Source organism: Telmatherina bonti (genome assembly GCF_933228915.1).
Source record: "Telmatherina bonti genome assembly, chromosome: 14".
Lineage (NCBI taxonomy): Eukaryota > Metazoa > Chordata > Actinopteri > Atheriniformes > Telmatherinidae > Telmatherina > Telmatherina bonti.
The window spans coordinates 32,294,314-32,322,250 of NC_136612.1; the positions used below are offsets into that span (position 1 = coordinate 32,294,314).

General features: G+C 41.3%; 1 pseudogene across 1 annotated transcript; it reads left to right on the forward strand.

Annotated features, from left to right (window-relative positions):
• The first annotated feature begins 5,567 nt into the window (after positions 1–5,567).
• Positions 5,568–27,785, forward strand: LOC306765157 (myosin-4-like; annotated as a pseudogene). The gene is made up of 39 exons (XR_013771846.1): positions 5,568–5,689; positions 5,773–5,985; positions 6,480–6,623; positions 7,802–7,958; positions 8,043–8,070; positions 8,147–8,255; positions 8,329–8,421; positions 8,496–8,559; positions 8,651–8,749; positions 9,547–9,650; positions 9,736–9,874; positions 9,963–10,081; positions 10,872–11,021; positions 11,095–11,265; positions 11,346–11,652; positions 13,170–13,246; positions 13,335–13,422; positions 13,501–13,618; positions 13,681–13,804; positions 13,894–14,030; positions 14,718–14,973; positions 15,056–15,298; positions 15,359–15,535; positions 15,620–15,765; positions 19,180–19,270; positions 20,105–20,494; positions 20,568–20,694; positions 20,831–20,949; positions 21,023–21,219; positions 21,299–21,482; positions 22,397–22,562; positions 22,660–22,784; positions 22,855–23,163; positions 23,254–23,457; positions 24,822–24,947; positions 25,021–25,191; positions 25,285–25,575; positions 25,656–25,787; positions 27,653–27,785. The product of XR_013771846.1 is annotated as a myosin-4-like (transcript).
• The last annotated feature ends 152 nt before the right edge of the window (positions 27,786–27,937 follow it).

Here is a 27,937-nt window from a genome sequence, read left to right on the forward strand (position 1 = left end):
ATGTGTCTGTCTGAGTGCATTTTGTCTCACTTGCAGCAGTAAAATGTCTGACGGGGGGGCTGTGCTGCAATTTTGATCAATGCAAGACTTTTCTATGAGGCTTTGTTTGGCAGAAAAGTCCAGCGGTTATCAGTCTGTGTGGGGGAAAAACACAAAACAGACACTGTCAGGCAGAGCATTAGCATACCGGGACACAACAAGGACTTTTCTGTTCTGCCAGCTTGTCGTGTTCTGTTAATCCAATTGACTGTGCATATACTGAGTGTCAGCCTCTCATACTCAGTGTAGACAGATGAGGTTTGTCCCTGGAGAATGGAGACACTTGTGGCTGAAGCAGATGTGACTGAAGCACATGTTTTCTATGCAAAAAGTCAAAGTTAAACATGATCAAACATGAGATCTGAAGGCTTAAATTTACAGCAACTGATTGGAGACAGCGGAAACAGATCGTTCATGCTGTTATTTTATGTGTCGTATCTTTTGTTAATGTCATTTTATTGCAGATTGCAAATTTCCCGTTAAAGCCTCATCTTTAGGCCTGTCAGTCATTCAGAATATTTATGATTGTGATTAATTGCATGAGTGTCCTGAATTAATTTGCTCTCAATGTCAAGAAAATATCCTTCCCACACAGTAGCAGCCTGAAGCGTTGACCAACGGCAGGATGGATCCATGTTGTCATGATGTTTCCAGCAGATTCTGATCCTACCATGTGAATGTGGAGCTGAACTGGAGACTCATCAGACCAGCTACGTTTCTCCAACTTCTATTGTCCAGTTCTGGTGAGTCTGTGTGAATTGTAGCCTCAGTTCCCTGTTCTCAGCTGACAGGAGGGAACCCGCTGTGGTCTTCTGCTGCTGGAGAAGGTTGGACATGTTGGAATTGGTGCATATTTGACTTCCTGTTGCTTTTTAGTCCATTTCCTCTGATCTATGGCATCATGTTGGTCCAGAAAACTGCTGCCTCTCTTCTTCTGAAACCCTAGAGATGGTTGTGTGTAAAAATCCCAGTAAATACTCAGACCAACAACATGCCATGCAGTCAGTAAACGGGGCAACAAACAGAAATTTAAAATGTCTGGATTGAAGGCATTAAAAAAGTCCTTATGCTGGGAACTAGAGGTGTAATTTCATCTGGATTATCGCATGATGTTTCAAACCGTGTTTATCAGCCAGTCTGGCCATGTGTTCACGTGAATCGCCACCTCCCTCTCCATAAAAAGCTCCGGGAAGCAACCATAAGATAACCACAATCTGACATTACCTGTGAACACAGCTACAGTTGTTGGTGAGGAAGTTGTCGAACGAAGAAAGGGACAGAACCAGATCAACACTGGTCTTGTGTTTCCAGTGCCAGAACTAGAAATCTACAGGTTGACTTGGAGCTAGCAGCTCTTTTACTCTAAGTAAAAGCATAAATGTTATAAGTTACTTCAAGATGTCCCACAAAAAGCAGATATTGTGTTTGTACTTTGTAAAGGAGGTGTTGCTCATGAAACACTTGTTTTAGTTTAGCGAAAAACAGCAAACCTGCAGTGAAACGATTTCACTTATTGCCCCTTTAAATCTTCCTCATTCTGATCCTCAGTTTGACCTTCAGCAAGTTGTCTTCACCATGACTAAAAGCACCGAGATGCTGCCATGTGATTGGCTGATTAGATACTTGTGTTGAAAATCAGTGGACCTTATGAAGGGACTGGTGAGTATCACGCTAACTTTGTAGCTCATATTTTTTTTTTACAATTACTCCCAAAATATCATCGCACTGCTCTGTAACAAAAGGAAGTTCACTCACACAAACAACTTAACACACACACACACACACACACACTCAGAGGGTCACCATAGCTTTACAAAATGACTGATAACTGCTTAATCCTACTACTGTGGAGGAGATACCAAAACAACGCAGAGGGGAATCAAGTAGAATCAAATGGTAGAACTATTTTTTTTTTTCTTTTTTTGTAAGAACAATAAAATTTTGACTTTTTTAGTTTTTAATTTAGCACATTTTGGGACGTTTTGGCAATGAGAGGTCCTCGTCATCTGATGAGTAATCCAAGACGCACAACTCTGATCAACTGTCTTTAAAATCATCTGAAGAACATACTCTTTGTGTAGCATTTCTTTGGGAATGTCATGGTTATGAAAATGGGTGAAAACATTGCAAACAGTGTTGAATCGATGCATATGTTAATCCCTGCATCATCATGGAAATACAGAGTATGCTCCCTGCAAGTCTCTACCGACCAATCTGAACAATCGACCCATTTTTCTTTTAATTGTGACATCTGATATAAATACACAGATGTCACTATGTTCACAGCACTCTGAGGTTTCAAGTCCCATTTTTGCTCCCTAATGCGGGCGTTTGTTTCAAATGTTGTCGTGCATTACCGCCCTCATACTTCTAAGCTTCTTCTACGCTGCCATAAATGTTAAATCAGTTCATCCTCTAGTGCTGAGTTCAGAGTTTACTTCCACATTTTGACACTACTTGGTAGCGGTAATGCACAAACATAAAGTTGTTTACAACTGTCCAAAAAAGAAAGTAGAAGAATAAAACTACAAAGTTTTTTGCTATTATCAGCTTCTCCATCTTCTTCTGGTGTTTTTTATTCGGCGGTTTATGCGGCGTCCTGTTCGTCTTTCTCTCATTCGCTGGTTGTTCTTTTTGCTGGCTGTGTGTCAGCTATATAACTCAAAACTCCCCCCTGGTATTGCTCCATTTTCTGCTTCAAGCTAAGCCTCTTGACAATGGACCAAATTACGTGCATAACCGACGCAGAAGATGGAAAATACGGTCAGTCTTTTGAGCAAAAAATGGGCCTGAAGGCCTGAAGAGATCAGCTCAGACTTTAAAAATTTAATGAGTGACCTATCTGTTTTTATTCTCATCCAAACTGAATACAAACCTACCTCTTTTTGTACTGATCTCTACCTGTACAAGTATGCAACAGTCTGCTCTCAGATCTTTAAGGAATGGACTAAATTGACTAAAGAAAGTCAAAATGTCTTTATTTTTCCTTTGCAAACCATCTTTCTCTGCACACCATGTAATATAATCACAGTGGTCTGTTTTGGCACGTAAAAACCAGGATTAAAGAAAGGATTTCAACTCATAAAGTGTTCCATTAAGACATCTCATGTCAGATCTCACATCCTTTAAATAGCTTATAATGACCACAAAGCAAAGCAGAAAGAATAGAAGTTCACTCACTCGACCTTCTTTACTGTCACCTCAAAAATTCCTGAATAAAGCATCCATACAGGATGTTTTAACAAATCTAAACCAGTTGAAGATTTGTTTGTGACGTATAAAAGTATTATTTAGACTGAAATCTGACTGTTATCAGCTGATATCAACGCCAGTGTAAGGAAAATTAAACCAGACACTAAAGTCCCGTCCCTTACTTCACCTTGCTGTGACATTACAGCTACAGGACTCAACCAACAAAAGCTTCCCTTGAAACGTTAGCCACCAACAACTGACAGGGTCATTCCCTGCCAGCTGTGATTGGTCGGTTCTTAAGCTCACCGAGCGCCCTCCCAAAGCCGGCGATGCACAATGCTGTCCTCACGCTGCACTGTTTGCTTTGGACCGCTGCCTCAGTCTCATTGTTAAAACAACTGTATCCCACTCAGGCTTTGATGGCCTTTATTTCCGCAGCAGCTGCCAGCAATAATCCTCTAAAAGGAATATAATCAATCCTCTTCAAATCCACTTTTAAAGGTTGTCTGCCCATTCGTGTCCGGGCAGTAATCGCCTCCGTCTGCTATGAACATGCTGCTCAATCAAGACGAATACTTAGTTTATTTCTCATAAATAACCTGCAGCTTCGTGTCAGCTCTGCTGCTTACTCTGCGGTGGTGACGGAGCTGCTTTAAGTTGTGGCATGTGGCTGAAAATAGGCCTTCATTCATGTTTACGTGTGAATAGAAGATGCGAGTTGTAGAAGGACGTGGTGAAACATGCTAATTTTAAAATATGAAATTTCTTAATGAGCTCGCAGGACTTATCCTAATTTTTTTCAAAGTTTTGCAATATAATTAAATTCAATTTATAATTTTAATAATTTATTATTATAAATGATGTAAGTAGAAGCATTAAGAGAACGCAGAACTCCACCAAGTCATTGTCTTTTTGTTGGTGATTGTTGGCACCATTTTATAGTTTGAAGCTCTAATTGCAAAAATCTTCCCTATCTTGCCATGGGAATGCTTAAAACTACGCCAAAACCAGGTGGTCATGTGACCATAATGAACAGCTCCATAGTGAAAACAAACCCAACATCAAACTAGCATTCTTGTTGAAATGCACAACTTTTCTCATGGTTTAAGTGTTTTCCACCAGTTTTTGATGAAAATGATCCATAATGTCATACTGTTAGAGTGATCCCCTCAGTATTAATCTTTAATTACTCCTTAATTAACCCTTAATTAATTAATCCTTAGGGATTAATAAAGTATTTTTAATTTCATTTCATTTAATTTCATTAAGGCTACAAAAAATAACATGAGGCGAAGTGGGTGGCAGGAGGACTGAATGAATGTCTTCACGTCCAGCTAGCAGGAAAGATGGTGAACCAACATTGTTATTGTTACTGTAAGCAGACATTTCATGGTATTTTTGGCATCTATACAAAATCAGAAGTTTTAAAACATTACATAATAAGTAGCTTACTCATAAGTCACAAAATTAACTGAACAAATTGTCAAATATTTTAAAGGGCTTCAAGGTGTCTCACCAGCACTGACATGCCTTATAGCCAGTTATCACATTTTCCTGGGATTTTGTGTCTTCTCTGTAGTTCGAAGAACATTTCCTGAAAATGTAACGAAATTTGTCCATAACTTCATGAGTTATGTTGCTAACAGACAGACGGATAAACCATCACCCCCAAAAAGTGGAGGTGACAATAATATTTTTTAAAATACGATAATTTTACAAATTGTTTAGAAAATGTTTCTTTTTTTTCTCGACACGAAAACATTTCAGAAAATTTCCTTATAAGGCACAGAAATGGTTCTTAAACGGGGCCAGAAGGTGGCGAAACTTTGCCGGGAAGATTATATACTCACGAAAATGTTATGTTTTCTCCCCAACACACACTCGCATTGCCATACGATGAATAATCAGGAACCCTCCTAAAAAATGTACTTTAAACTGGTAAAGTGATGCTTTGTCCAGTCAGATATCAGAGGTGGGCAGGGCCACCCCAGTCACCTCTTCAGCTCCGCCCCTGGTTTAACCTCACATTAGATTTTCCATCATAGCTACTCCACATTTTATTGTTTTTTTCTTTTAAATAAGAACTCTTTTCACATTAATTGAAATTAACATCATTTTTCAGTTGTATTTTTTTTTTTATATTTGACATTTTAAGATGTCCCAATCTAAATATAACAGGGCCACATCTTGTGCTTAATCCATAATCCATCCTTGTTGGTGCCAAGCAGCAGGTTCCTGTAACTCTACCGGTGCATGTCCATGTAAAGAAGGAAGGCTTTCTCCAAGGACAATGGACGGATATATAAGGGGGCAACAGGTTTGTTGGGGCAGGGTGATGATCCTGCAGCGTGGAACGGCTACAGAGCAGAGTTTCTGGAAAACTTTTGGCATTTTGTACTCGTTCTCTTAAAAAAAAAAAAGATAAAACTCCTCTTTTTGTTCTGGTGCAGTGAAGTGGGTGAGTATAATGTTGCTTTTTATGCCTTTCAACAAATATGGAAGAAGTATTGTGATGCTGATGGAGCTCTGTCTCTGATTTAGAAGCAGAAAATGAGTGCTGATGGGGAAATGGCAGTTTTTGGGCAGGCAGCCCAGTTCCTCCGTAAGTCTGAGAAGGAAAGAGTCGAGGCTCAGAACCGCCCTTTTGACAGCAAGACGGCGTGCTTTGTCAGTGATGATAAAGAGCTCTATGTCAAGGCTGAGATCCAGGACCGGGCAGACGGCAAAGTCACTGTGAAGACCATAGATGACAGAGTGGGTGGACTGAAGGGTTGAAAATGGAATATATTATGTCTGAGACCCATAAGAACCCAAACAAATACATATATGATACATACAGTTTCAGAAATATTTGGCATCACCTTATGGTACAAAATTTGCTCAAAATCCTTTGGAACAACATCAAATTTTTGTTTTCTGACCTTTAATGGACACCAGAAAGCAGAAGATTACACTATGAAAATCTTGACGTATCACTTGGTAATAAATGGTAAATATTCCTTTTTATTTCACATTTTTATAAAGGGATAAATAAAGACCTCATATACAAAAAAACTGGATTTATCTTAACATTTTTTAATGGGTTGGGTCTTTATGGATTAATCATGCCGAACTTAAGATGCAGCTTCTGTTTAAACCACAGAAACAGACATCCTCATCCTGCTGCCTTTTAGCCAAACCCTTCTAATCTTTGAAAATCATCAAGTTTCACTCTGTAAATATGGATGTTTATGTCTGAAACTTTTCAGGTTTTAACTTTAAAGGAGGACCAGGTGTTTCCAATGAACCCCCCTAAGTTTGATAAGATTGAAGACATGGTGATGATGACGCACCTGCATGAGCCTGCAGTCCTGTTCAACCTGAAGGAGCGATATGCAGCATGGATGATCTATGTAAGTCAACAAAATACCTGACCATGATGCTCTCAGTGAGCATTACTAATTCCTTCAATTTCATGTATGTTTTAGCTCTATTATGGAAAAACAATGTTATGTTTTGTTGTTTTTTAATTCAATATTTACAGTAAAATGGAAAAACCATTAGGGAACTGGTTCCAATCCAAAACTACGATGCCTCTTAAAGCTTTAAAGTCAAGATCAGCTTCATTTACCTACCTGTGGAAATTCATGTGGTCATTGCACATTTAAAGACCAATTTCTGCTCCCCTTATAAAACAGAGACGCAGACGGACAGACAATCTCAAAGGAGCTGAGCTATCCATCATTTGATCCAGAAAATGAAGCAATACGATCGGAAATTGCGGGAGTAGTGTTGAGCTGTATAGCTGACATGTAACCAACAAAAGGAACAAACCAGAGAAAAAAATAAGAACAGGAAAAACATGATGCAGAAACCTCCAAATTAAAAGCACCTGAAGAAGATGCAGAAGAAATTGAGAACAGTAAAAACAAAAACAAAAACAAAAACAAAAAAATCTTTTTTTTTCTTCTTCTTCCAGTACTTTTGCACAGTTATAAACAACTTTATAGCGGTGCATTACCGCTAACAACTGGTGTCAAAACTTAGAAGTGAACTCTGAACTCAACACTGGTGGATGAAATAACAGACCAACCCAAAAATTACCAAGAAGTTACGCAGATTTGTTCCAAAGGATACTTAAAAGTATAAATGTTTTACAAATCTAGAAAGAAGCACTGAAAAAAGCTGCAAAGAGGCAAAAAAAAGTAAAGAGACACAAAATAACTAAACAGGTGCAACATGCAAACCTGATGATGAGAGATGTTTCCACAGAGAAGTCGGCAGAATGAAAAGCAAAATAAGTTAAAGAAAAAGAGACGGAAAAAAATACACAAGAAGGCCACAACATAGAGAAAGTGATTTCGGAAAGGAAAAGCTTGAAAAGGAAGAGGTTAAAATGTCTGTAGAGACACAAAACTACATCAAAAAGCTGAAATAACAGAAAGAAAAACTGTAACTAAGTGTAACGGATAACAGTAAAGCTGGTTTCAGTCTGAATGTCACCATTTGAAAACCGTTTCATCTTCCCTACGTCGGCTGCTAAGTCACATTTTCAGATCGGTATTAAAACATCTGTTGCATTTTCATGCAGACCTACTCCGGGCTCTTCTGCGTGACTGTCAACCCTTACAAATGGCTCCCGGTCTACAACCCAGAGGTGGTCAAGGCCTACAGAGGGAAGAAGAGGATGGAGGTCCCCCCCCATATCTTCGCTCTCTCTGACAACGCCTACCAGTCCATGCTCACTGGTACAGTAGCAGCAAAACCCCGAGCAAACCCAGACATACTTCCCGACATTTCATCTCCATGTATTGTCCCGTTTGTGTCCTCAGATCGTGAGAATCAGTCCATCCTCATCACGTAAGTCTGACGGTGTGTGTGGGTCTGTGAGGGCATCAGACTTATGATAAAATCTGAAGTGCATTGTTTTCCACAGTGGAGAATCTGGTGCTGGGAAGACTGTCAACACCAAGCGTGTCATCCAGTACTTTGCGACAATCGCCGTGGCAACAGACAAGAAAAAGGAAGCAAACAACAAAATGAAGGTGATATCACCAACAATTGGTCCTATTTTAGGAGAGTAGATGGTATCACATTTACACCTTCGCTCCTCAACAGGGGACTCTGGAGGATCAAATCATCCAGGCCAACCCGCTTCTGGAAGCTTTTGGAAATGCTAAGACTGTGAGGAACGACAACTCGTCCCGCTTTGTGAGTGAATGTCAACAACTTTGATTAGATTTCACTGTGAATCACATTAAGAAAGAAGCTTTTTCTGCCTGCAGGGCAAATTCATCCGAATACACTTCGGCACCACCGGTAAACTGGCGTCTGCAGACATCGAAACATGTGAGTTTATGCTGATAAACATCTTATTAAATAATGTTACCTAAAAAAAAAAAAGTAAAACTTATTTATTTTACTGTTTGTCTGCTTCCAGATCTGCTGGAGAAATCCAGGGTGACGTTTCAGCTGGCAGCCGAGAGAAGTTATCACATCTTTTATCAGCTTACTTGCAACAAGAAACCTGAACTTATTGGTAAAATGTTCCTTTTTTTTTTGTCTAAAAGCAGAATTTTCAGTTAACTCAGCTCCACTCAACTTTTTTGTACTCAACTCAGTACAAAAAAAGATTAAATCTTTGGTTGGTTATTTCTTCCCTTTAATAATACAAGGTGTTTATTAAACATCAATAGTAAGTCTGACTAGTTGAAATGGTGTTTCTCCGTCCAGGTCCTCAGGACCTCCTGCCCTGTTCCTCCTCCAAAACACCTCAGTCTCATTATTAAACCAACTTCTTTGTTTATTTTTTTATAATTCATTTCCTGAAATATATTTGTGGGTTGACTTTGTAAAGTAACCAAATGTCCACACAAGGCTTTTGATTAATGTGAAAAGGCTTTACTGCAGGCTTTGTGTCAGTACACGCCATTCGCAGAAGCAACAACATGCGCGCGTTACCATAGTGACGCCAGACAGTTAAACTTTACGGCACGTAAATCAGTTGTCGTCAAATCACGTAACTCTATACTTATATGACAGACTTTGTGTTTATAATTGTAAATAAACAAAGGTGTTAAGGGGGTATAGCAGGGGATTTTAAAATTTTGACAGCTTTTTGGGGCATTATCCACTTGTTTGTCATTTATCCTTATTAGTTATAAATTGTTGTAAAGTTGACTAATCATGCTTTTCAAGAATGTACAATACAAGACCTTTTGGTTTTAATAAAGGGGAGAAACAGTCGACTTTATCCTTACTGCTCTGCGTTTTATTTATTGCCACATAATGCTTAATGCAGTGCATTAATATACGTTTTATATTCACCTCTTTCAGATTTGCTTCTCATCACGACCAACCCCTACGATTTTGCCTTCATAAGTCAGGGTGAAATCAGCGTCAAAAGCATCAATGATGCCGAGGAGTTAATGGCCACTGATGTGAGCTGATGCCACAAAATCCGTGAGTTTGTTCTGTTGAATTTCTACTGTTTCATGTGGGATTTAGCTTCTTTTTCACACACAGGAAGCTTTTGATATTCTGGGCTTCTCTGCTGAAGAAAAAGCATCAGCCTACAAGCTGACAGGAGCTGTGATGCATTACGGCAACATGAAGTTCAAGCAGAAGCAGCGGGAGGAGCAGGCTGAGCCCGACGGTACTGAGGGTGAGGACAGCCATCATCGCTTTGATTCACAGGCATAAAAACACGGAACAAGCCAATTATAAAAAGATGGATTTTTATTGGATTGCAGAAGCAGATAAAGCTGCATATCTGATGGGTCTGAACTCAGCTGATCTGCTGAAAAACTTGTGTTATCCTCGAGTAAAGGTTGGAAATGAGTATGTCACCAAAGGCCAAAATGTCCAGCAGGTGAGACAACCAATCAGAAAGCTTCATTTCGTCATGTTTTTTTGTTAACAGCAGAACATGGTCCATAAATATTAATTAGCTTTTATTTTTACATGACACGTCTTTATTTTGTACAGGATGACAAAACATTATTTGCAAATACAAACTCTGAGATTATTTATTATCAGCTGCAAAATCTTTATGGGGATTTTATGTATTTTCATATATTTAGTCTACAGCCTCCGTGATTGTTCTTTTTTAACCAATCATCATGACACAAACCAGCCCTGTAAGTATTTTATCTCATGGTCACTGGTCTAGGAGCATCCAGAGCTCAGCGCCATACATGCAAGAAAATCCTTCCCTCAACTGCATAAAGGCGAGAAGGCCTACCTGTGTCTCAAACACTGTTGTAGTAAGTGCCCTCTTTGGACGGTCAGCCCCCAGAAATCCAACCCTGGGACACCGGATCCCTTCGAGTTGCGTTTGGCCCGCTCTCATAGCCTCTCCTGGCCCATTCTGTAATCAGTTCATTTATTTAGATGAAGACAATAACAAAAACAAGAAATACATTGAGGATTAGGGAAAGTACCAACACAGCCCCCTCACACCTGGGGGCTGTTTCAGTTTCCCTTCTGTCACACCTGAATCTCAACCACACCTGGCCCCGCCCACCACAGCATGACAGCCATGACAACATTTTGTTTCCATTTATTTAACCTAATAAACTCTGGACCATGGTTATCTCATCTCTTTGGGTACATGAGCCTGATGGACAATCCTTTCATCACTGCCTGCGTTTTCTTTCTAGGTGTACAACTCCATTGGTGCTCTTGCCAAGTCTGTCTACGAGAAGATGTTTCTGTGGATGGTTGTGCGAATCAACCAGCAACTCGACACCAAGCAGTCCCGACAACATTTCATTGGCGTTCTCGACATCGCAGGCTTTGAGATTTTTGATGTAAATCTTTAAAATCATATCTCTGAAAGAAGTCTTTTTATTTGAATGTTTGATCAGTATATTTATCGTTTAGTACAACAGCATGGAGCAACTCTGCATTAATTTCACCAATGAGAAGCTCCAACAGTTTTTCAACCACCACATGTTTGTTCTGGAGCAAGAGGAATACAAAAAAGAAGGCATCGACTGGGAGTTTATCGACTTTGGTATGGATCTGGCTGCCTGCATTGAGCTGATTGAAAAGGTACAGCTGAATATTACATAATAGCCTACATGACGCAGCAGATATCTCAATGTCACTAATAAGAAGGGTTTGCTTCCAAGCCGATGGGCATATTCTCCATCCTGGAGGAGGAGTGCATGTTCCCAAAGTCATCGGACACGTCTTTTAAGAACAAACTCTATGACCAGCATCTTGGCAAGAACAACTGCTTCTTGAAGCCCAAGGTGGTGAAAGGCAAGCCTGAAGCTCACTTCACTTTGGTGCACTACGCCGGCACTGTGGACTACAACATCACTGGCTGGCTGGAGAAGAACAAAGACCCCCTGAACGAGTCGGTGGTGCAGCTTTACCAGAAGTCATCAAACAAAACACTGGCCATGTTGTATGCAAGCTTCTCTGGAGCAGAAGGTAAATAGATTAAATACAATTGGATGCATGTATTTTTATTCTTTGTCTCAAGAGCAGCCATCCAGAAGCTTCCATGTTCCAGTATTACAGTGCACACAGCTTTTTACTGGGTGTTTATAAGTCTAAAAATGTCAAAACTTTAAATTGAAAGCTGTAAAAATTCTTATGAACAACCAGATTTTTTATCAAAGGTCTTATGTTTAATTTAGTCAAGTCTTAATGTCACGATGCAAACACCCGCCAAATCAGGGGATGATGATAAATAAACTATACATACTGAAGAGATATTTTCAGAAAGAACCCCACTGCAACAACAAACTATCGATAAGAACAACTTGTTATTTATACTAAAGGCTTAAGAGACACAAAATATACTATAAAGAATTGTAATAAAAACAACTGACTACAAGTGGTCCTGAGTGCAGCCATCTTTAAATCTAGAATCTCTACATCCACTGTGAATTCCAAGTTTCCAACTCTTCTATTCAGTGATATTCCAACAAAAATTTCACTGGATTTTGTTTTGCAAGGACAACTGGAACACACAATCAGATAGCTAAGGGTGTTCGTACGCAGTGTTTAAACTCCAAAAACTACAAATCCTGTGATATCTGTAAGCATGAAATGGCCCAGTTTGTGGCCTGTTTTCAGCTGGTAATGCGATTTGATGGTCTAAAATATCATTTTAATGGTTCTTAAAGGTCTTAAATTTAAAGGGGTCCTATTATGGTATTTGGAGTTTTCTGAGCTTTCTACAGTGTTACAGTGTTGAATCCTCATCAGACATGTGAACGGCACCATTTATCACCTAAACGCATGTTTGAGTTTGAGTTTGAGTTCCAACACTCTCTCCGTTCGGTTTCCATGGCAATGAAAAACGCGTCGTTTTAGAGAGTTTTTTCTACTTGGAAATCCTTGTGACGTCCCGGGGGGTAAGGTTCGGTGATTGGTTACCTTCTACTGGTTAACAAGGGCATGTACAAATACATCAGGCGGGTGGAAAACGTGGGATAAAGTTATTTCCAACGATGGCTGGTGAGTTTACCAAAGAGAGACATCCTGCTGCATTCGTTGCTGTGGGTTGCTGTTTTCCACTTCGTTTTCAGGCTCTGATTCAGGTTCCAACATGTAGGGCTGTATGCTATGTGTTGACACTGTATTTTGTTTTTTTATTGAGTTCATATTAGCCTAATCTTTCTGTTTATGAGATGTTACAATGACGGCGAAAGCAGTTGCGGTGCGCATTCCCGACGTTGTGCAGTGGCGGGAGGCGGGGCTTAATGCGGAAGAGTCTCAATCCACTCGTTTTGCCCGCAGGCTGATCTGACAGCCTACGGAGAGGGTCGGTCTGAAGTAAATAAAGTCATTTGTGACAATAACTCGATCAATCCCAGCCCTTCTGGGCTCAGAAATAAAAATAAATTAGCCTGAAATGCACATAATAGTTCCACTTTAACTTACTGAAACCTGCAATAATGCCATGCTCAAAGTTGACAGGTAATTTCTAATCAATGCAGAGGCTGCAGGGGGTGGAAGCAAAAAAGGCTCAAAGAAGAAGGGAGCATCTTTCCAAACAGTATCGGCTCTATTCAGAGTGAGACACATCCATTCCCAATCAATCTGACAATCTAGCCAGAAATTTCCAAACTAAAATTGTGCTGTTTTTACACCTGAAACAACAGGAGAATCTTGGGAAGCTCATGACTAATCTGAGAACCACCCATCCTCACTTTGTGCGATGCTTGATACCAAATGAGACCAAAACACCAGGTGAGTCTCTCATAATTGCCATTTTTTTAACTTACCAACATACCAAATCAGCAGGAAATAATTATCAACTCATTACAGGTGTCATGGAAAACCAACTAGTGATTCACCAGTTGCGCTGCAACGGTGTACTGGAAGGCATTCGGATCTGCAGGAAAGGATTTCCAAGCAGAATCATCTATGGGGACTTCAAACAAAGGTACAATAAGCTTTGCCTTTTAATGTTTACTCTCATAAAATTAAATGAAATTCCTCTTTTAGGTACAGGATTCTTAATGCAAGTGCTGTTCCTGAGGGACAGTTCATGGATAATAAAAAAGCAGCAGAGAAGCTGTTGGGCTCCATCGATGTGGATCATACCCAGTACAAGTTTGGACACACTAAGGTTTGTATTTGACTGGTTGGAATGCAGATAAATTAATCATTAATGGCAGTAGACAAATAAAGAAGAAATGTAATTGTGTGTACCTTCAGGTGTTTTTTAAAGCCGGTCTGCTGGGCGCTTTGGAGGAGATGAGGGACGAACGTTTAGCCCAGGTTGTGATGTCCACTCAGGCCCTGTGTCGTGGTTATCTCATCCGGCTGGAGTATCAGAAGATGATGGCCAGAAAGTAAACATCTCTACGTCTTTTAGGCATGAAGGGGCAAAGTAAATGTCTGAAAGATGGGCACTCCTAAAAATAATTGCATACTAAAATATCAACACAGCCATCATTCATGCATGTGGATTCTTTTTTCTACATCAATACACACTGTGCATGTTATAAGAGGGTTAAAAAAAAAAAAATCACGTATAAATTGGTGAAGTTATTGTTGTGATTGGGGTTACACCTTACAAATAAATGCATTGGAGGCACATGGAAGACCCATCCAAGATGGCGGCGCAATGAGACATCAGACATCGTGATACGATGTGGAGTTTATGTATATATGATGTCAATAGGGTACACCCTGGACAAGTCGCCAGTCCATCACAGGGCCAACACAAAGAGACAAACAACCACTCACACTCACACCTTTGGGCAACTTCAAGAAACCAATAAACTGAACGTGCTTGTCTTTGGATGGTGGGAGGAAGCCGGAGTACCTGGAGAGAACCCACGCATACACGTGGAGAACATGCAAACTCCACGGGCATTGTTCAAGCCTCCCCGATTTTGTTATTTAGATAAAAAATTTTAAGAATAAAATAAAAAAGCCTCTTTTTGTGGCACATTTACCTCATATTCTAGAGGAGTAAAAAATACAAAAGAAATATTAATAGAAGTGTCCCTAAAGCAAACATTTTACTCCAACAGGGAGGCCATCTACACCATCCAGTACAATTTCCGTTCTTTCATGAACGTAAAACACTGGCCGTGGATGAAGCTATATTTCAAGCTTAAACCTCTTTTAAAGAGTGCGGAGGCTGAGAAGGAAATGGCCCAAATGAAGGTGGATTTCACCAAACTCAAGGAGGATTTGGCAAAGTCAGAAAATCGGCGCAAGGAGCTGGAGGAGAAGATGGTCTCCATAGTTCAAGAGAAGAACGATCTCCTGCTTCAAGTGCAGGCAGTAAGTTAAGCCAAAAAGAGATTGAAAACATTCAAAGTTATTGCTATTTTGCTCCAACAGTTGGACATAATGTCACTTTTAGGAAGCTGACCACCTTGTGGATGCAGAGGAAAGATGTGAAGGGCTCATCAAAAGTAAGATCCAGCTGGAGGCCAAGCTGAAGGAGGTGACGGAGAGACTTGAAGATGAGGAGGAGGTGAACGCCGAGTTGACAGCCAAGAAGAGGAAGCTGGAAGACGAGTGCTCAGAGCTGAAGAGAGACATTGACGACTTGGAGCTCACGCTAGCCAAAGTGGAAAAGGAGAAGCATGCTGTGGAAAACAAGGTAAGCCACCAAATCACAGATGTACTTTGTGAGGGGAGTCCCATTATATTGTCTTTCTAGGTGAAAAACCTGACAGAAGAACTCATGAGCCAAGATGAAAACATCGCCAAACTATCTAAAGAGAAGAAAGCTCTGCAGGAAGCACATCAGCAAACGCTGGACGACCTGCAATCAGAGGAGGACAAAATGAACACGCTGACGAAAGCCAAAACCAAACTGGAACAGCAAGTCGATGACGTGAGTTACTCAGAATCTAGTAACGACTAAAGAGGTAGAGTGAAGTTTGTTGTGTTAAAATGTCAACTGAAGTCTCACTTTTAGCTGGAAGGTTCATTGGAACAAGAGAAGAAGGTTCGAATGGACCTGGAGAGAGCCAAGAGGAAGCTGGAGGGTGATCTGAAACTTGCTCAGGAGTCCATCATGGATCTGGAAAATGAAAAACAACAGCTAGATGAAAAGCTAAAGAAGTAAGGAGTGAATGCTCAAAGAAAACCAGCTTTAATTGTACAAACATTTAATGAACCGAGGTGGAAAATACTTGTTAATCATTTACTTTTAGTTGATGAACTTGTTACACAAGTAAACACATTATTGCTTACTACCTTAGTTTTATGTCCCAAATAAGTTCCTTTTTATTATCATTAACTACAAAAAAGTTGACCAAACAGAAGATTAGGAAGTAGCTGCTGAAAACAGCGACGCACTGAGCAGCAGTTCGGGTCCATATCAAAACCAAAGGAAAGAAAAACAAAATCCTAACTACTGAGAAGATGCAGAGGGTTTATACTGTCTGAAGTCAGCATCTAATCAGGCCAGTTATAAGCATCTGCAACTGAAAGCAAATTGTGGGAAGTCTGAAGGCAACTCATGAATTGAATTACGTTATTCGTTTCTATTCCAGTAATCTGATGGATAAACTGAGTTTGTTATGAGCTCAGTGAGACTGACGACTGATAAACCAGCAAAAGTTCATCTTTATAATCCAACCAGCCATTCCTACATGTGTGACTCAGCATTGTTACCATATTCCAGGGGTAGGCAACTCTGGTCCTGAGATGCCACAGTCCTGCAACTGTTAGGCGTTTCCCTGCTGCAACACACCTGATTCAAATCAATGGGTAATCAGCAGACTTGACATCAAACTCTGCACAAGTCTGTTAATTAGGTCTGATGTGTGGACAGGACAGCAGCAGCTCAAGAAATACATGATAGATGTCACAAGTTTTGTTTTAGCTTCTTAAGAATTTGTTTGCCGTTTTGCATTACACTTGGTGCGCATGAACACAAACGTCAATATGTAACTGATGCTTCAGCGTTGCATCAGTCCTGGTGTGTTAACCTCGTATTTCCTGTCTGTAACAAACACCAGCTTATTGTTGGCTGAACCAGCAGCTGCAGCTTCAGGGATAAAACCTGCTCTGGCTTCACAGCAGTCTGAATGTCTATTTTACTGCACTATAAAAACTGCTGAAGCACAACTGTAAATACACAATGATATCCGTCTACATCTGTTGGACAAACAAATACAAACTAAACAGCTTTTGTGACATTATATGAACATTTAGAGCTTGTTACTCTCATTTAATCAGAGGGCATTAGTATTACTTTCTATCAAGTCATCAAGTTATCACCATCAGAGGTAATCACCCTGACCATTAGGTTTGATTTCCAACCCAAAGGAGGTCATATAACATTTGGTTTATTTGTCATATTTCATTCATTAGTATCCTAACCACCTAATCCAAGGAAGGTTCCCAGCAGTCTTTAGGCGAAGGGTGGGGAACACCCTTCCAGACAGTCTATTGCAGGACCACACAGAGACAAACAACCATTCACGCTCACACTCACTCCATAGGGCAAGTCCCAACCATGTCCTTGCTAAGGATTGAACCAGTGACCTTTCTGTGAAGCCACAGTGCTAACCATTATGCCACTGTGCAGCCCATAACTGATACATGTCACTGAGTGTTGAGTGTTTTTACCAGGGAAAATGTGCATTCAGGCAATTTTCTTGGACTAATAAGTTGATGCTCTCTTTGTAGCTTTAAGAGGTAAATCTTCTGGGATCAATGTTTTGTGGTTTGAAACACAAAGCAGCCACTGCTGGGACTCTTGGGACCTCAGTTAGTTTGTTTACTGGCTCTCATCCAGAGTTTTCTCCTGCTCTTGGCAAAGGCCTGCAATTCCCCTGGAGTTCTGCACAATTATCATTCATCTTGTAAGGCAGTTTGTAAAGTTAACAGCTTTGAAAATTACATCTGCTGCAATGGGGAAACATTGATATGAGGATCTGAGAGAAACTATTTGTGTGAGTGCTGCTATTTTCATGTCAGGTTGGAAGTATACAGGGTGCTCGCAGGCTGTATTTAAGGCACGATTAAAAGACTTTTATTAGTTTTGATTTAATACACTCAACTGTGGATACAAACCTAAAGACTTAACAGTCCGCGCCATGAAGTGTGATATAAGATGGATGTTTGTCCGTCAATCATGGATAAACAGCACAAACTTAGCGGCTGGCCAGGAAGAAAGGAAACAAAAAACAAAACAAAGCTAGAAAGAGAAAAGGAAGAGGCTGCTTTCTAAAGAAAACAAGAGGAAAATACTGCGAGAAAGGGGTGATATGAGGACTTAAGTTTAATGCAGCCAGAGAAAGACTTCAGGTTTATCAGCCTCATCCTGACCAGTGACTTGTATTGCCTAAATTGATCAAATAGTTTAAAGTAAAACCATTAATACAGAGATAAATCTGTAAAATCATATTTTTTAACATATTGACACATAAACAACAGTTTAGTACAAATCTGGATTAAAAATCTAAATTTTTGGGACCATCTCTGCAAAGAAGGTGATTTAGGGCATGTTGGCAGTTCTGACCGTTTTCCAGCCTTACATGTAGAGACAATGGCTGCTCAATGACATATTAGATGTAAAACAAATCCCTGAGTTGTCCCAAAGGGGTGGGTGGGGGGATCACAAACACCAATGTATGTTATTATGGGGGTTGCAGCTCAAAAGGTATAGGAACCAGTGCTTGAAGGCTCATTTATCCTCCCGTCCGTACATATATGGGGGCATCGTGTCAAATAATGTCATAGTTGTTAAGTCAGTTCATCCACTAGTGGGCAGTGTTGAGGTCAGAGTTCACTTCCATGTTTTGACACCTGATGGTAGCAGTAATGCACAGATGATCCAAAAACACCAGCAGAAGAAAAAAACGAAATAAAACCACAACGTTTTAATTTCTTCTCTACTTTATCTGCGTCTTCTTCAGGTGATTTTTATTTGGCGGTTTCTGATTTGTCTTGTTCCTGTTTCTCTTCTTCTCAGGTTTCTTTTGCTGGTTGTGCGTCAGCTACACAACTCATTACTCCTGTGATTTCCAGTGGTATTGCTACGTATTCGACATCATGTTACGAACCAAATCACAGGGCTTACAGACTGCATATTTGTCTTCTACATCAAGCATAAATGGGCCTATAAGGTGCTCAACCACAGTCAAACCTTTATACCCTCTAAGCAACACTAAGTTACTTTTTTCTCAACCATTGACAAAATTTTCTAACTTCTTAATTATATGGGACGGCCACTCAGGTGTGAAAAAACCTGTTTCAGTGCATATTATCTTCCAAGAACGTGTAAACAAAGAAAAACAAGTAGATGTCCAACAGAAAATGCATGATTGGTTCCCACCGGAGCTTATTACATAAACCGTTATCAAAATAAATCGCATCAGTAATTTTAATGATACGGAAGGAGGTTATTGCAAAAAAATACATTTCTTTCTTCTGTTTTCTGTAAAACCAGCAGCAAACGGTCACTCTTTGTGGTCATTCTAACAGATGGTCCAATTAAAATCCTGTTTTCACTTCACTTGACAGGAAAGACTTTGAGTTGTCACAACTTCAGACAAAGATAGAAGATGAGCAGGCGCTCGGTGCCCAGCTACAGAAGAAAATCAAAGAACTTCAGGTGACAAAGATCTTATAAAACTGTAGCAGTGAGAGAGAAATGCTGCCATTTTATATGTCTTAAGGTTTTAGTGTCTTTGTAGTTGAACTGGAACCACAATGTCAAATGCTCCAAGCCAGAAATCCATCTTTAGTTCCTTTATTTTCCCATTTCTCCAACACACACAACCACAAGACGCCACTGGTAAAAACATGTGCAGGAACTTTGTCTGGCTTTTCAATGTAAGCTTTTGTCTCTTTGGTTTGAACTCAGTGTTGAAGGAGCTAAGTCTATACAAAGCCACTGAGATTGCTTGGCCCAGGAGTCGGTTGACATGCCGCTTCACTGTGCAATCTCCATGTATAATTTATTTTCCACTTGGATTATTTTGTTGCAGATTCAGTAATCTTTATTCCTTGGTACATAATCTTAGTGGCAAACAAAATGAGAGTGTCTTGGCTGCAGACTGGAGAATGAGGTGGGGCTGGATGTCCAACCCCGCCTCAACATTTTGATTGGTGGCCATTGCTAACCCTAACCCTAACCCCTAACACCCCATCTAACCACGCCCATTTGACATCCAACTCCGCCCAATATCCAGCCCCGCCCTATTCTCCAGGCTGCAGCCAGGGGCTTTTGAACAAAACAGCATCAACTTGCACCCTTGCAGTTAAAACCCTTTGCCCTTCCAGGCCAAACATCTGACGTATCCCACTGACGTATTCCCCTTATATACATGTCACCCACCCAGGTAGCAATACAGCACCTCATAAGAGCAACAAGTTGAATAACAGTTAAACTACTGGCTCTTATACAAAGTGAAAATCACTAAACGGATGTACGAACACCATCCAGGCACGAATTGAGGAGCTGGAGGAGGAAATGGAGGCCGAGCGCTCGGCTCGGGCCAAAGTGGAGAAGCAGAGGTCAGATCTGTCCAGAGAACTGGAGGAGATCATGGAGAGGCTGGAGGAGGCCGGAGGAGCCACCGCCGCTCAGGTGGAGATGAACAAAAAACGTGAAGTCGAGTTCCTGAAACTGCGCAGAGAGCTGGAGGAGTTTTCGCTGCAGCACGAAGCTACGTCCGCTGCTCTGCGCAAGAAACACGCTGACAGCGTAGCAGAGATGGGAGACCAGCTGGATAACATCCAGAGAGTCCGGCAGAAACTGGAGAAGGAGAAAAGCGAGCTGAGGCTGGAGTTGGATGATGTGTCAAGCAACATGGAAACCATGGCCAAAGCTAAGGTTGGTTAGAAAACGCAAACATCATTTCTCTTTGAACAGATTAGCAACTTCTCTTTTTTATCCAAATGTGAAGACAAACTTGGAGAAAATGTGCCGCTCACTTGAAGATCAGCTGAGTGAAGTAAAAACTAAAGAGGAGGAACATCTGAGATTCATAAATGACCTTTCAAGCCAGAAAGCTCGTCTGACAACAGAAAATGGTGAGTACAGCAATGTGTTTCAGTAACTTAACTTTATCACTAAAACCCAGTTTCTATGTACCTTGACTATCTAGTGCTTTATCCCATCATGACCACATGAAAAAACCCTCTGATGCCTTTTAATACTGTTCTCCAGCGGAGATGGCTCGCCAACTTGAGGAAAAGGAGTCTTTAATGTCACAGCTGACCAGAGGAAAACAAGCCTTCATTCAGCAGATCGAGGAGCTAAAGCGACTTCATGAAGAGGAGGTGAAGGTAAAGTCTGACAAGGCATACGAGTGTGTTGGAAAGTTAAGGTGCTTAAAGCAGTTTCTTTCATGCTGTTCAGGCTAAAAATGTGCTGGCACACAGTTTGCAGTCATCCCGTCACGACTGTGAGCTTCTGAGGGAGCAGTACGAGGAGGAGCAGGAGGCCAAAGCCGAGCTGCACCGCTGCTTGTCCAAGGCCAACAGCGAGGTGGCTCAGTGGAGAACCAAATACGAGACGGACGCCATCCAGCGCACCGAGGAGCTGGAGGAGGCCAAGTAAGAATAAAGTGTAAATCAGCTGGAGACAGACGGGATTGTCGTGGAATCTTACATTCAGATAAATGTTCTCCTCCAGGAAGAAGCTGGCTCTCCGTCTGCAGGATGCGGAAGAAGCTGTAGAGGCTGTCAACTCCAAGTGTTCCTCTCTTGAGAAGACCAAGCAGCGGCTGCAGGGAGAGGTGGAGGACTTAATGATGGACGTGGAGAGGTCGAATGCAGCTGCAGCTGCTTTGGACAAGAAGCAGAGGAATTTTGACAAGGTTAAAAAAAAACATAAAGCAACAATGAAGCTGATTTACTGAAAAGCTGAAACTGAGGAAAATACTGATCTACTTCGTCTGTCAGAGGAAGTTTCCATGTAATTATGAAATTTGGGAGCAAACATTTGAACCTAAATAGAAAATGCAGTTCAGGTGAGTTTCTATTAACTGGTTTAGAGTGAAACCAAAGCAGGAAACAAAACCTCTGAAGAAAGAAGACAATGTACAAAATGCAACGTACAAAACGTAAACGTAAAAACTGAAATATTCTGTCACAGAAACTGATGATACATGCGATCATTAATGTAATGGGCATGTTTCATACCTCAGAGTTTGTCTAAATCAGGGGTGGGCAACTTCAATACTGGAGGGCTGCTGCCCTGGAAGTGTTAGGAGTTTCCCTGCTACAACACACCTGACACAAACCAATGGATAATTAGCAGATCTGTGCAGTGCTTGACGTCAAGCTCTGCACTGATCTTCTAATCAAGTCGGTTCATCTGTTAAAAGGGGATTTAACTTGTATTTGGAAATAAAATTCTCATGCAAACGTGGCCAGGGTGCCACCAAAATGATGTAGCAGCACAGCCCCATTAAGTTAGCTTTAACATATCTTACTTAAAACAGACTGAATAATCTACATTAATGAAAAAACTAATTTACCCTTTTGCAAAACAACACAAATAAATACAGTTATTAACATTGCAGTGCATTTCTAGCAAGAAATCTCTCTAAATGCTGGACTGTGGATCCATAAATCCAGCTGAAAACAGATGCCTAAACTCAGTCACCGACACCGTCATAAAGCTGAACAAAACAACCTCAGGCTCTGTGGATATGAGACCCAGCAGACAGCCTCATACCTGAAATTCAATCATGTCTCGAGCGTTTGACTGTGAAGTCTCTGCCTGCAGGTTTTGGCTGAGTGGAAACAGAAATATGAGGAGAGTCAAGCAGAGCTGGAGTCATCTCTGAAAGAGGTGCGATCTTTGGGAACAGAGAACTTCAAGATGAAGAATGCCTTCGAGGAATGCTTGGATCAGCTGGAAACCCTCAAGCGAGAGAATAAAAATCTGCAACGTGTGTTAAAGCCTTTTAATAATCCAAAACAATGCGGCAGTCAGTGTTTTAATTTGTTTGCAGAGTAGACGATCAGCATCTTTTCTTTTTATGACAGAGGAGATAATGGATCTGACTGAGCAGCTGGGCGAGACAGGAAAAACCATCCATGAGCTCGAGAAATCAAAGAAACAGGCTGAGCAGGAGAAGCTAGAGGCTCAGACAGGTCTGGAAGAAGCAGAGGTAAGAAAATGTCAACAAACATACATAAAACCTCTCCCAACTGTGGCTGCATGACCCTGTCTGTGCTTAGGCCTCGCTTGAACACGAAGAATCCAAGATCCTGCGGGTCCAGCTGGAGCTCAACCAGCTGAAGTCTGAGGTGGACAAGAAGGTAGCTGAGAAGGACGAAGAGATCGATCAGCTGAAGAGAAACAGCCAGCGAGTCATCGACACGATGCAGGGGAATCTGGACGCTGAGATCCGGAGCCGGAACGATGCGCTGAGAGTGAGGAAGAAGATGGAGGGTGACCTGAATGAGATGGAGATCCAGCTGAGCCACGCCAACAGGCAGGCGGCCGAGGCCCAGAAACAGCTGAGGAACATCCAAGTTCAGCTCAAGGTGGGCTAGGTAGTCAGCAAGCATAATGAGCCATGCTGGATTTATGGAATCAAGTCAAGACCTGCTTCTTTTCCTAATTTAACTGTGTAGGAGGTACAGATTCACCTTGAAGATGCCCTGAGAAGCAGCGACGACATGAAAGAGCAGGTCGCCATGTCCGAGCGCAGGAATAACCTGATGCAGGCTGAGATGGAGGAGATCCGATCGGCGCTGGAGCAGACAGAGAGGAGCCGCAGGCTGGCCGAGCAGGAGCTGCTGGACGCCAGCGAGAGAGTTCAGCTGCTTCACTCGCAGGTTCTGATACGCAGCACATTCACAGCAGCCTCTCTCATTCAAACCCTAGCCCATGTGCTCAGAACATCCGCTTCGTTTGGCGCTTTGTGAATGCGCAAATGCATTCTGATTCAGATCAATCACATTCGAGATTGCGCTGTCTGATGGCAGCAAATTGTAGAAGCTCTGACTTGCCATTTTGATTTTTTTTACAGTTCAAACTCTTCTCATATAGATATTAGCTCAAATTAGGTCTTTTTTTCAGAGGATTTCATGCCGGTTCGGAGGGTGTGCTGCAAGGGAGATTTTTCTGCATATTTTTGGCTTTCTCAAGACTTGTTATGATGAGTCTCCATGGCAACGAAAGACTTGTTTACAATCGGGATCAATTGATTAAACTCTCCCAAGTCAGGATTATCAGAGAAACAACACATCAAGTCTCAATGGAGTTGAAAAGAAAGAGAAGAGGATGCAGAGCGGGAGTGAGGCAGAGGAGAAAGCAATGGAGATTTAAACTACTTCTTCCAACTGTCGTGATGGGCAACATGAGATCGCTAACTAACAAAACGGACGAGCTTGAGATGCTAACAAGGTCTCAGAAAGAATACAGAGAATGAAGTATTATGTGCTTCACCGAGACATGGTTGCATGAACACATGCCTGACTGTAATGTGTCAGATCCCGGTCTGTAGGCTGCACTTTGTTGTAGTTGTAATCTGCAGGAAGCAAACTACAATAACAAAGTGCATTTTGAGTTCAGCAAACAGCATTGTAGGTAAATTCAACCAAAACATAAGCATGTGCGAAGACAGGCGGTTCCGGACGGGAGAAAACGCTCACAATCAGACGTGGAAGAATTTGGTCAAAGTTCTGATACACATGATAATCATGTGTATCCATAACTAACAGCTGCAACCTTAATCCCACTGGGTTCAGCCATCCAGGCATGATAAAGTTAGAGACTTGCGAGCTTTTCCATGATTTCCTCTGCCCGTCGGTGTCGAAGCTCTCCTGAAGCAGCTGATAGTTTGAGATATCTTGAAATTAAAATGATTTCCCAGATATTTTAGGTACTTCTCCATTTATTTAGGTATTTAAAATAAGGTACTTACAGATCACTGTCATCATGTACCTCAATGTGAGTTTATTTCTGCACTTAAAAAATACAATGTACGTGTGTTTGGCTGCGACCATTTACTGATCCCGCCAAAGTCCCATGGTTGAATCCACAGGCAGCTTGGCCTTCAGTCAGATGTCTTGCGTTGCAAACAGTCATTGCAAAGTCTATTCACCTGATTTTTGTAGTTTGTTGCATTTCAAGGTAATGTACTATTTTCCATCACACAGCATCTGGATTAATTTGATGTTTCTACATTTGCCTACAGAACACCAGCCTGCTCAACAGCCGGAAGAAGCTGGAGGCCGATCTGTCCCAGATCCAGGGTGAGATGGACGACAGTGTCCAAGCAGCCAGGAACGCTGAAGAGAAAGCCAAGAAAGCCATCACTGATGTAACTGGACCAACCTCTTGTCTTGTCCTTAGACAAGCTGCACGGTAGCTGACACTTGACTGCATGTTTTCAGGCTGCCATGATGGCTGAGGAGTTGAAGAAGGAGCAGGACACCAGCGCTCACCTGGAAAGGATGAAGAAGAACCTGGAGGTGATGGTGAAAGACCTGCAGCAACGTCTGGATGAGGCTGAGAACCTAGCCATGAAAGGAGGGAAGAAGCAGCTCCAGAAGCTTGAAACCAGGGTCAGTCGTGTTTGGGCGAAAGTTAAAAATCAAAGTGGTTGCTGGTAAAAGCTGAGACTGGAACAACTGAGCTTTCTTAATATTCTTTTGCAGGTCAGGGAGCTTGAAAACGAGCTGGAAGCAGAGCAAAGACATGGGTCCGATTGTGTGAAGAGCGTACGCAAACTTGAACGAAGGATCAAGGAGCTCACCTATCAGGTAATAAAGACTTGTTTCTGCACATTGTTTGCTTTTATTACCAAAAGACTAAAAATGTAAGGACGATTGTTTCCTGCAACTACAAACCAGTCTGATGAGGACAAGAAAAACATGATGAGGCTGCAGGACCTGGTGGACAAACTCCAACTGAAAGTCAAAGCGTACAAGAGGCAGGCTGAAGAGGCTGTGAGTGGCTGTCTCTCTCTTTTCTGTCAAATATCACTTAAAATGACAATTTTATTGAAAATGTATTTAATGTCTGTCAGGAAGAACAAGCCAACACTCATTTGACTAAACTGAGGAAGGTGCAGCATGAGCTGGAGGAGGCTGAAGAGCGAGCAGACATCGCCGAGTCCCAGATCAATAAGATGAAAGTGAAGAGCCGTGACATGAGCAAGGTGAGACCGTCAGTTATTACCCTCATCAGACACTTTATCAGGTTCAATTCCTTTTTAACATAAATATCTAATCAGCCAATCGTATGGCAACAACTCAAAGCATTTATTCATGTAGACATGGCGAAGTTGATGAAGTTCAAACTGAGCATCAGAGGAAGGAAAAAGTGGGAAAGGAAGGAGATTTAAGGAAGTTTTAACGTGGCATGGTTGTTGGTATTTCCACACACAACCATCTCCAGGGTTTACAGGGAAGGTCTGAAGAAGGGAAAATATCCAGCAAGCAGCAGTTGTCTGGACCAGAATGTCTGGTTGATGTCAGAGGCCGGAGGAGAATGGACTGGTTGGAGATACGGCCGGGAGATAAGAACAAAACCTCATATCACAATTTAGCTCATTTTATATCCCCATAACGATATACATAATGGGATAAAATTGTTTCTGTAATGTTGTGTCAGTCATCAGTTATGTGCCAGATGTGCTTGACGACGACAGCAGTGATCTCCTTCCATCAGGGGGAACTATGGCTGTGTGATGTTTCACAGGTAAAAGCCTGTTGGAGCGTTTGTGTCTGGAGTTTATTTTGAGCTTTCTCCTCTACTTGACGCTGCTTTTACAGCTTTTGCACATTGACTCTATTCTTTATTCTTATTCTTTATCCCGATTCTTGCACAGGTGATAAAATGAGTTAGTTTTGTCTGAGTTATATATAACACATAATAAGTTACACACTTTCTCCTGTGATCAGTTTTTTTTATTTTTTAAAAACTATTTTTCAAGTTTTGTCCAAATTTCAGGTGGTTGTTTTTTTTCTGATATGTTCTCTGTCCGCTGGCAGGTTTGTGTGTGTGCACGTGTCTATGCATGTAACATCAGAGCTGAGCTCACACAGAGCAGCTATGACATGCTGTCATGTCATAAAAGAAAATGTAAACCTGCTCCAGAAGAAGTGGAAACTAAAGACCTCCGCGACTTGCTGCTGGGGAGGGCAGAGTGCCCCCATCGATATAATGACAACACTGGAGTCCAATGTGGCTAATGGCTTCCACAGCAACCAGATCACAGTTCAACAAAGCACTGGTTCCTCATCTAACTTCCTTGAAGACCCCTGAGCGGTCTCGGCTCAGGTGGAAGAGCGGGTCATCCAATTACCAGAATGTTGCTGGTTCGACTGGTGTATGAATGCTTCGGTGGTGGTCAGAAAGGCCTCAGGCGCACATTGGCTGCCATGTTTCCGTCAGTGCTCCCTCTGGGCAGCTGTAGCTACATATGTAGCTTACCATTACCAAGTATGAATGTGGAGCGCATAAGGAATGGAAACGTCAACAGTCTGAGTGCCGTCTGCAATTAAAGCACAATAGAAATCTGATCCATTATTATTATTATTATCATTATTAGTCCCTTCGAACAAATACTAAAAATGAGGTGAACGCCCTGCTCCACCCCGTCTTTAAACCATGCTGGCTTTTAGTCTTCATCACCATAAATTCTGGCTTCAGGCAGAGTCCTGACCTTTGATAAAGCCAAAATTAAGCAACATATAACATTACTTTCCCCAAAAGCCCAGTTCCATGTGAACTAAATGCCCAGGTGATTTTAAAAAAAAAAACTTTAAAGCCTGATAAGGGTGGAATTCATCACATTTGGGATGTGGTCGATGAAGAGATTTTTATCATGAATATGCAGCAACTGTGATGCCTCATGTTGACATGGAGATAAATCTCAGAGGAATGAATCTACACGTCCAAGAATGAAAGCATTTCTGATGGAAAAGAGGGTCCAGCATAAAACTAGCAAGCCAGACCTAATCAAGTGCAGTTTTATAGGTATTTATGGTAATAACTTGAATTTTTATTTTTATTTTTCAGGCAAAAGATACTGGAGAGTAGTCAAGACTGCCATGAAGACGATTTCATCTGCTTTATCTATTAAGCTAGTTTGCAACATACTCTTAAAATAATAAATATATTCTATTTAATTTCACTTTGTGTACAAGTCCACGTGCTAGCTGTATCTCAAATTTTACAGAATTTTACATCTCAAAGGTTATCTTATTTGATTTTATTGCTGTATCACAGATTTCCACTAGAGGGCTGCGAAGAGATTTTGTCATGTTTTACACATCGTGACTTTTGTTTGCTAGTAGAGGTTGT